At 33.5% G+C, this 8,841-nt stretch overlaps 1 pseudogene; it reads left to right on the top strand.

Annotated features, from left to right (window-relative positions):
* Nucleotides 1–502: 502 nt before the first annotated feature.
* Nucleotides 503–2,755, top strand: LOC132034548 (vinorine synthase-like; annotated as a pseudogene).
* Nucleotides 2,756–8,841: the final 6,086 nt, after the last annotated feature.

Below are 8,841 nucleotides of genomic sequence, written 5' to 3'. Positions count from 1 at the left end.
TCATATTAGATGATTTGGAAAGTTGATTCAAATAAATATTTCTCTGGTATCCTATGTCAATAAAAGTCGAAAAAAGATACCAAAATAAGGGCGCATCAGACTACCAAATCAATAAAGTATAAATTCAATTTCAGGAATTCGAAAGGGTGCAAAATAAGTTTATTAAAGAAAGGAAAAAAACTCAAATATGCCATCGAACTATCTGAAATGGCTCATTCATATCACTCGTTAATAGTCGAGTTCATTTATGTCATCTCCATTACGACACATTTGGTTCATTCGTGCCATTAACAACTAATAGAGCCCTACTACTATCAGCTTTTGTCACGTGACATTATCTAAACCCTTCATTACTTACCAACCCCGCCCCTTTTTACAAGTGGCATATATGAGCCATTTCGTTAAGTTCAGTGGCATAGTTGAGCCTTTTTCCAATTCCTTATAATACATGACTCTCTTGGACGACAACACTAACTTATGTTATAAATATAAATTCTGCCATTATACCTAACAAAAGGTTGGTTAAAGCGCTGTCGTGTATATCAAATTTATAGAGTTAGCATTATCAATTTCTTTTGTTCCACCAATTCATACCAGATGATATAAGTTTCTTTGTTAAAAGGAAAAACCAAAATTCCTACAAGTTGATTCTAGGTGGAAGGTGGCCAAAACACAAGTAGACACAATACTACACTATATAAATAGGAAAAGCATAATCACAAGAAAATTGAAAGTTATTGAGAATGTCAAGTAGAAAAATTGAGAAAGTTTGTATGGAGCTCATTAGACCTATTTCTCCCACTTCCAATCACTTAAGATGCTTCCAATTCTCTCTTTTGGATCAAATGACACGACCCACATCTGTTCACTTTGCTCTATTTTATCCTCCTCCTCCTCCAACTACTACTCCATGTGGGGGTGATCAATCCTATTCCTACGAGCAAGCAAGGGCAGTCAATTCATCAAGATTACTTCTTTTGAAGAAATCTTTGTGTGAAACTCTGGCTAGCTTTTATCCTTTTGCAGGACGAATTAAGGACAACTCAATTGAATGCAATGACGATGGTGTACCCTTCTACGAGGCTTTCGCCCATAAGTATCGATTGAAAGACCTTCTTAGACAGCCCCATGTGGATATACAAATTCTCCCCACAGTTGATGATCAAGAGGGGTCAATAGTCCATATCCCACTACTTGTTCAAGTCACCTTGTTTGAGTGTGGAGGTATTATTGAATTGTGTGATTATTTTATTTAAAAACTTAAGTGGTTAGAGAGAATATGATTTTATTTATTTAATTATATCTTCTCCTTTACATGTGTGCGGGAGAATTGGATTTGTGGTCTTTTACAAATTTTATTTAGTTTTATGACTTTTTTTTAAAAAAAATCTTTATTTTTTACACATAAGAGATATGAAAAAAACACATAAGAGATTTGAAAAGCCAAATTCTTTTTTGTGTGTCAAACATGTAGAAATTTCCTTTATAGTGTGGGTGACAGTGACTAGTGGCAGGGCCAGAAAATTCTTACAAGGGGACTTCATTCAATAGTTCATAAATGACAAAAAAAAAAAAATTTCCCTATTTGCGCATTACAATTTTATGGCAAAGAGGATTTAGTTGAACTTCTTGCCTCATTTTAGCTCCGCCATTGGTGGGGACATTTTGAACACATGACCTCTGCCTGCCTACTTTGACACCACTTCGAATTGTGTGTGCATCTGCTCTAACAGTTTTAAGTCTCTAAAAAAGAGCATAAATTTTATTTAATTAATTGTATATCCTCAACAGGTATAACTATTGGTATACGTGCTTCTCACAAAATCGCCGACCTTTCCACGTTGTGCACTCTCATCAATGCTTGGGGAGTCACTGATCGAGGTAGCCCTAATTGCGTGGACGTTCCAGAATTTGTTGCTGCTGCAAAATTCTTACCACATCCTATTCCTCATGTTTCTCCAGACTCGTCTAATATGATTGAATTATTCAAACCCTTTCTTGATAATCAACGTGTAACTATAATTTTTGTCTTTGATGCATCTACTATAGTATCACTCAAGTCTTAAGGTCGACTGGAGTTTTGTACCAACACCTACACGCGTCGAAGTCGTGTCAGCTACGATATGGAAATGTTTCATGATAGCTTCAGCATGCACAAGAACATCATCATACTTGATGTACAACGTAAATATACGAAAGCGACTTGTCCCTCCCTTGCCAAATCATTGTGTAGGAAATGTCGTTGCAACGACCAGGACATGCAAAGGCGAGAACGATGGCTCTGACTTAGCCACCTTGGTCACTTGTATTAGAAAAGGATTATCCGATTTGATTTTAAAATATGTAGATAAATCAAGACAATATGAGGCAATCATGGCCATTCCCCAGGACAGTATAAAGCTAGGAATAGAATTTCTCGAAAAAAAGATACAGTTATTTATTAATAGCTGGTGCGGCTACCAATTTTATGAAGTTGATTTTGGTTGGGGCAAACCTTCATGGGTTAGTCCCGTTGAACAACCAATAAAAAATTTGATTCTATTGTTGGATTCTAGAGATAGTGGTGGAATAGACGCATATGTATGCTTGTCGGAGAAAGAGATGGCGGCGTTTGAGCATGAGCTAATTGACCTGCCAGCAATTGGATCTGCCAAATAATTGGATCTACTTTTGGTTTATTTGTCGTTTTTATTCTGACACTGATTACTGTCACTTGATAATAAATGACTTATGAGAGGAAACAAAAATGATTATGTGATATCTATAGACTATACTAGTTATGTGAGGCCCGTTTTTATTCAAGATATATAAGCGAATATTTTAACTAAAAAAATATAATTTGTGTTAGTACAAGTGTACAACAACAACAACAACAACAACAACAACAACAACAACAACCATATACCCATTGTAGTCCCACAAGTGGGTAGTTATATAAAAGCAAAATTTTCATTCCACTCCTTTAATATTTTAACTTCCATTTTGATGAAATTATAACTTATGTATCCTAATTTTGAAGTTATTTAGTTCTAAATAAATAATCTATACATAGTTAATGAACTTTTAAGACAAATACATAATTTAACTTGTGCGGCGAGATGGAGGCACAAGCCCTTTCTTAATTAGGGATTAGGGGGTTGAACATGGACATGAAAAAAAATCTTTACTTCCCCCGAATAGGCGATGCGATGCGAATTATTCTGGATTAATTGGGCTCAAATGCGGATATGAGCAAAATCGAAAATCAAAGAACGTGAAAAATGAGGTAGGAGGTTTGATAAATTTTGAAAAGTAGACTTTAAAAACAAAAACAAAAAAATTGACATAAATAAATAAGATTAGGACCTAAAAGTAATTAATTAAAAAGTTTTTAAAAAATTTAAAAATTATTGTAAGGACTACTCGATAGCTTTTGAAAAGTAGACTTTAAAAACTAAAAACAAAAAAATTGACTTAAATAAATAAAATTAGGACATAAAAGTAATTAATGAAAAAGTTTTTAAAAATTTGGGAAATTATTGTGAGGACTACAAAAGTCCTCACATTCCCTCTTATATATAATAGTAAAGTGTACAAAAGTACAAAAAAAAAAAAAAAAATTGGAGCTATGGATGGCCGATGTCAATACTTTGGGGCTGTAGGTTCTTGCTGTTATTGTTTTGGATAAAGTTTGAAAAATACTAAAACATTTATCTACTTGAGTATTTCAATTTAAATTCTCAAGTCAATTACATATAGTCAATTCTTTGCAGCCGTTCTTGTGTTGTGAATTTTTCTATTTTCTTATTTTTTCCAATACAACTATGACTGATACATTGATCGTCCAAGGGAATAAAAAAGAAAGGGAAAAGGGTCAAAATACCCTTCAACTATTAAAAATGAACAACATTTGCCCTCCATTTAGAGTTTGGCATAACCATGCCCCTGTCATTAGAAATATGGGTTAAATAGGCCCTTATTTTTAACCGAATTTAATGAAATTACTTAGAAGATTAATTAGCCCATTGGAGAGAAATTATGGACCTTCACTCATACTGTAAGTGCAAATTTGGTCCAAGTGGGTTTCTCTATTTTTCTGATCCACAAATCCTAGCATTAGCATAGTCTTTGTTTTAAATCTCTGAGGCGATATTTGAGGATAACCAACCTTCATTCATTGCCAAATTAATACTTCTATTTGTAATTTAAATTAAGATTTTCTCTTCAATAGGTTAAAGACTCTATTTTTAGTGATGTTATTGTGTGTTAGAATGTTACTACCGTAAACTACTGATAAAATATATTTTATTTATATGTTTTCTATTCTTTGTCTCCACAATGAGTGAGATATGACAGTTGTGATTTTATCAGAACTATATGCAAAAATTAAAAGTTGTGATTTTATGAGAACTATATGCAAAAATTAAAGGTAAATGTAATAATTTCTCATACTAGTAGACTATGCCTTTACATGGATAGAGTTTTTACCTGCTTCATCTATGACTTTATTTCAGAACAAACTTAAAAATAATTTTTTAGTTTCGTTTAGGTTTATATTCATTGGGACCAAACATGCCCTTACAGTATGCGTGAGCCCCATAATTTCTCCCCAAGGGAAAATCTGGTTGACTAATCGGTTAATTAGTTCTAATTAGGTCATTCGGCCTCATTCTAGAAATAAAGGCGCATTTGACCCATATTTCTAACAATAGGGGCATGCTTGTGCCACTCTTTAAACGAAGGACAAGTTTTATTACTTTTGAATAGCTGAAGAGTGTTTTTTTCCCTATCTTTTCCAACACAACTACGACTAATATCAATCCAATGGAGGAAGAGGAAGGAGGAAGAGGAGGAGGAGGAGTAAGCTTTAAGAGAAAACATTATTTCGAAAGTTGTTTAGAATACAAATAGATGTGCTTTATAAATCGACACCTATCACACTCCTTTTTATTCCAAAACTATCGTAGCTACTAAAAAATACAGAGTAAAAAACAAAAATGATAAAATCTTAAAAGGGATTAAAATAAAGGAGTCGTCACTTTTCAATTAATGCTCCAAAAAAGACTGATGTGACAAAATTTTAGTTAAGAAATTCTATTGACGGAAGGAAAGGTGGTAGACACCTCTTGAGCCCCCTGATCGAGCACGATCGCATTATTGACTTATATGGGAACTCAATTGGATATACCCAAAGACATGCAAGCACGTAGGACATTAAGTGTTCAAAAATGTTTCTTACAACCCAAATTGAAAAATATCTTAAATGAAAACCTATACTACCCTACTCTATGCCTTCGCCGACATCTTGGGGTCTTGTCCACAAACAAAATCTATAATTGCTTGTTGAGCAACAACATTCTGAGAAGAACAAGGTGCTTGTTGAATGACCAACATTTACAGAAGCGGGAATTTATTGTTGACCACCAACATTTCGAGAAGCGGGATTTGTTTATTGAGTACTGGTATCTTGAGATATATGTGCAAGATGTTGAAAACTACTTTCACGAGACGTGAAAATGCACTGGTTTAAACCACTATGTTGAGATGTAGGGGTTGATGGATCACTAATATCCTCTTGAGAAGTGTTCGGTAGCTATTGGTATCCTCCTCTCCCTTTGTTAGACATACCCTCTTAACCTCCCCAACTGCGTTTAATGCCTCTTCCTCTGGTTATATTTCTTGGTCATAAAGTTATCAAGTAAATAAAATGAAGTTCTCTCGATAATGAAAATGCCTAGGATAATGATTCCCCCCAATCATCGAAATAAATTCTCAACGTGTTAACTATAATTTTGCCAAAACTGTTTTTTATTGATTGTGAGTCTTAGCTTAGCACAACTATCTCTCGATCAATTGTAGTAATTTTCTAGAGTTATTCTCTCGAACTAGCCCTAGCTAGCATATCAAATTACACAAAAAATCACATCAAAGCTTTGTTATTTCTAATCTCGCTTTTAAATCTAAGCAATTAATCTCTTAGTAGCTTAGAAATGACGTTGTTCAACTAAAAACTAATAAAAACTAATCTAGTACTCTTTCTTAAGCAAAATATAAAGCTATAATAACACTGTTAACTGAGGCCCCTCAATTAACAACAATCAAAATGTAGCTGAACAAATAAAGATGAAGAAGAATGGCTCAATTATAATTAAACACGATTAAGAATTAGTCCTATAAAGGTTCCATCAGAATTCTAGATAAGAATTAAGTACTCATAATATTATTCAAGAACACAAAACTAGAAAACATAATCAACAAGAAATAAAAGAAGAAAAGTGAAACTCGTCGCCGAATTCCGTTAGCCCTATTGTTCCCCAAGTCCCAAGATATTCTTAGCATTCACCAAAGCCCAGTCTTAAGGACCTTTGGTTCTCCAATTGAGACATCTTCAGCATCCACTAGGCATTCACTAATGCCCAGTCTATTCTGCTGTATGTATAGCCATTAGTCCAACTAAACTCCCTGCTAACGGTCTTAAGGACTGCATACCTGTATCATCCAGGAAGGAGTTGAAGTCTCTAACCTCTGCCTCATACACTAGGGCACCAATAAATCTATCCAACTCACTCATTGCCAACCAAGGTTCCAGAGTCACATTGTGTATGTCTTTGAATTGTACCCATAATATCCTCCTATCTTCCACTGTATGTTTCTCATATATAGCAGTAAAGAAGAAACTGATATTAAGAGTTCTAAGAATGATCGAAGGATGAATGAGCTGCTCAGACATACCAACTATATTGTAGCCAACAGTCTGAGGATCCCAGAGTATCAATATTTTCCTCTTACAGTGTGGCCATAATTTCCTACACAAGCCCACCCAGTGGTCACCTTCATTATTATCCGTTTTATATGCTTCTCTTTTACTTTATGCTCTATAAGAGCTATTGACACCCTATTTTGACTCTCCACATTTTTAATTAATTGGTCCACCTTTTTTGAAATATAAACAGAGTAAAATAAGCATTTAGGCCAGAAATATTTTTTAAATTATTTTAAGTGCTATTTTTGCCATTTCATTTGGAAAAATATCCTAATATATGTTATACATATTTGACATATAATTTTAAGGATTAATTATGTCTATATAAATTAATCATATAATATTATAAGGATATTTTTCAAACCTCACTTGTGGTATTATACTAGGTATGTTATTGTTGTATTTTAAGTATATTTGTTAATTTGGAAAATCACACTACAAGAGAACAGGCTATTAGCTAGGGATTCTAGCTACGAAATCCATATCCATGGCTAATATTCAACATTAGCTAGTAGACTTGTTCTTCATCATTCAAAGATTAATGGTACTGTGATTATGCTTATATGGATTTGAATAGATTTAATTATTTATTTTATCTTATGTCACATTATATATAAAATTATGTTTGTATTTTGTCATATATAATTTCTAGCAAGATTTACCCAGGAAAATATCCCTATCCAAACACAAATATTGGCTAGGATATTTATCAAATTAGCTAGAATGACCTTGATAAAATGTTCCTAGCTATTTTTAACTAGTCATTTAGATAAGGAAGCATTCCAGTCAAAACGGGGAAAAGGCTAGTGATTTTGTAAGTTTTGCTAGGGCCATTCCTAGCTAAGTTTTTGAAAAGTCAACATCAATCAAACAAACTTTGCTAGGAACTTAGCTAGGTTTTAAGTCCTAGCAAAATGTTTGTTACGGAAAGTGCCTAGCAGAGATATCCTAGCTAAAATTACCTAGGAATGACAAAATCTTCTCGCTAAAATTTAGCTAAGAGCTTATTAGCTACGAAAGTTTTCTAGGGTAATTTTCCTAGCTAAATTGACATTAGCTAGGGATTTTCCCACTTTAGCTAGGATTTGTGTCTCTAGCTAAAGTTAAAGTTAAAGTTATTCTGGCCTAATTGCTCAGTTATTATTTATTTTCAATTAAATGTTTTACTCTGTTAACTTAAGGAGCTTAATCATTTAATTAATTTAAAAAAAAACTCAGTTTTACTTCAATTTGGTCTCATTTTTAAAGAATGGTTAATTTGGTAAAAGGTCGATTTTAATTTAAATTGATCTGGTTATTTCACTAAAGAACGGTTACGATTGAAATGGAAAAGGACTATATTTTAAATTCAAATTTGGCCAATTTAACTTTTGAGATCAGATCTCTCTTAAAACAATTTTTCTGACAAAAATGAGCCCAAACACGGCCTCGAACACCTTACCTGACCCACCTTGATACAATTCGAGTGGCATCAATACATTTTACAAGGAGTCAAGCGAGGGAACTTCAAGCTATGCATGCATTATTCATGAGGAGGGACATACTTGAATACACTCTAGCACCTTCTCGGGGATTTCAAGTGTTCATGATAGCATGGGAGGATGGTTTGGAGAAGACGGTGGAAGATGGTCATGCTTGCAATATGGCTATTACTTAAAGATTTGCAAATTCAAGCTTTGTTCCCAAAAGAAGACACCAAACAAGGCCCTTACTTCATTAAGGGTAAAAGTGTAATAATGTAGTTGTCTTCTTTTGAGCTTTAGTATAAATAGTAGTTTATTTCATTTGGATGACTTAGACTATTTTGAATATTCATATTTGATATTGTAAAACTCTTGAGAGTTGAGAGATTGTGAAACCTTTGATTGAGTGTTTGTTGAGAGGATAGGTTATTAGGGATTCTAATCCCTCTTGGGTCATCTAAGAATTTGGTTGCTTCTTATTCTTAAATTTAGAGGTCTTAGTTTTCTATAACTTTGGTTGCTAAATTGAGTCTAAGTTGTGTCAAATTATCTATCTTTTTTATTTCTTGCACTTTCTTGTTGTTTCGTTTCGATTATTGCATCAATTGGTATCAGAGCAATGGATGACCCAAGTCA

Source organism: Lycium ferocissimum, chromosome 10 (assembly GCF_029784015.1).
Source record: "Lycium ferocissimum isolate CSIRO_LF1 chromosome 10, AGI_CSIRO_Lferr_CH_V1, whole genome shotgun sequence".
Lineage (NCBI taxonomy): Eukaryota > Viridiplantae > Streptophyta > Magnoliopsida > Solanales > Solanaceae > Lycium > Lycium ferocissimum.
The sequence above is the reverse complement of the archived record's forward strand: the minus strand, read 5'-3'. Positions and strand labels throughout refer to the sequence as shown.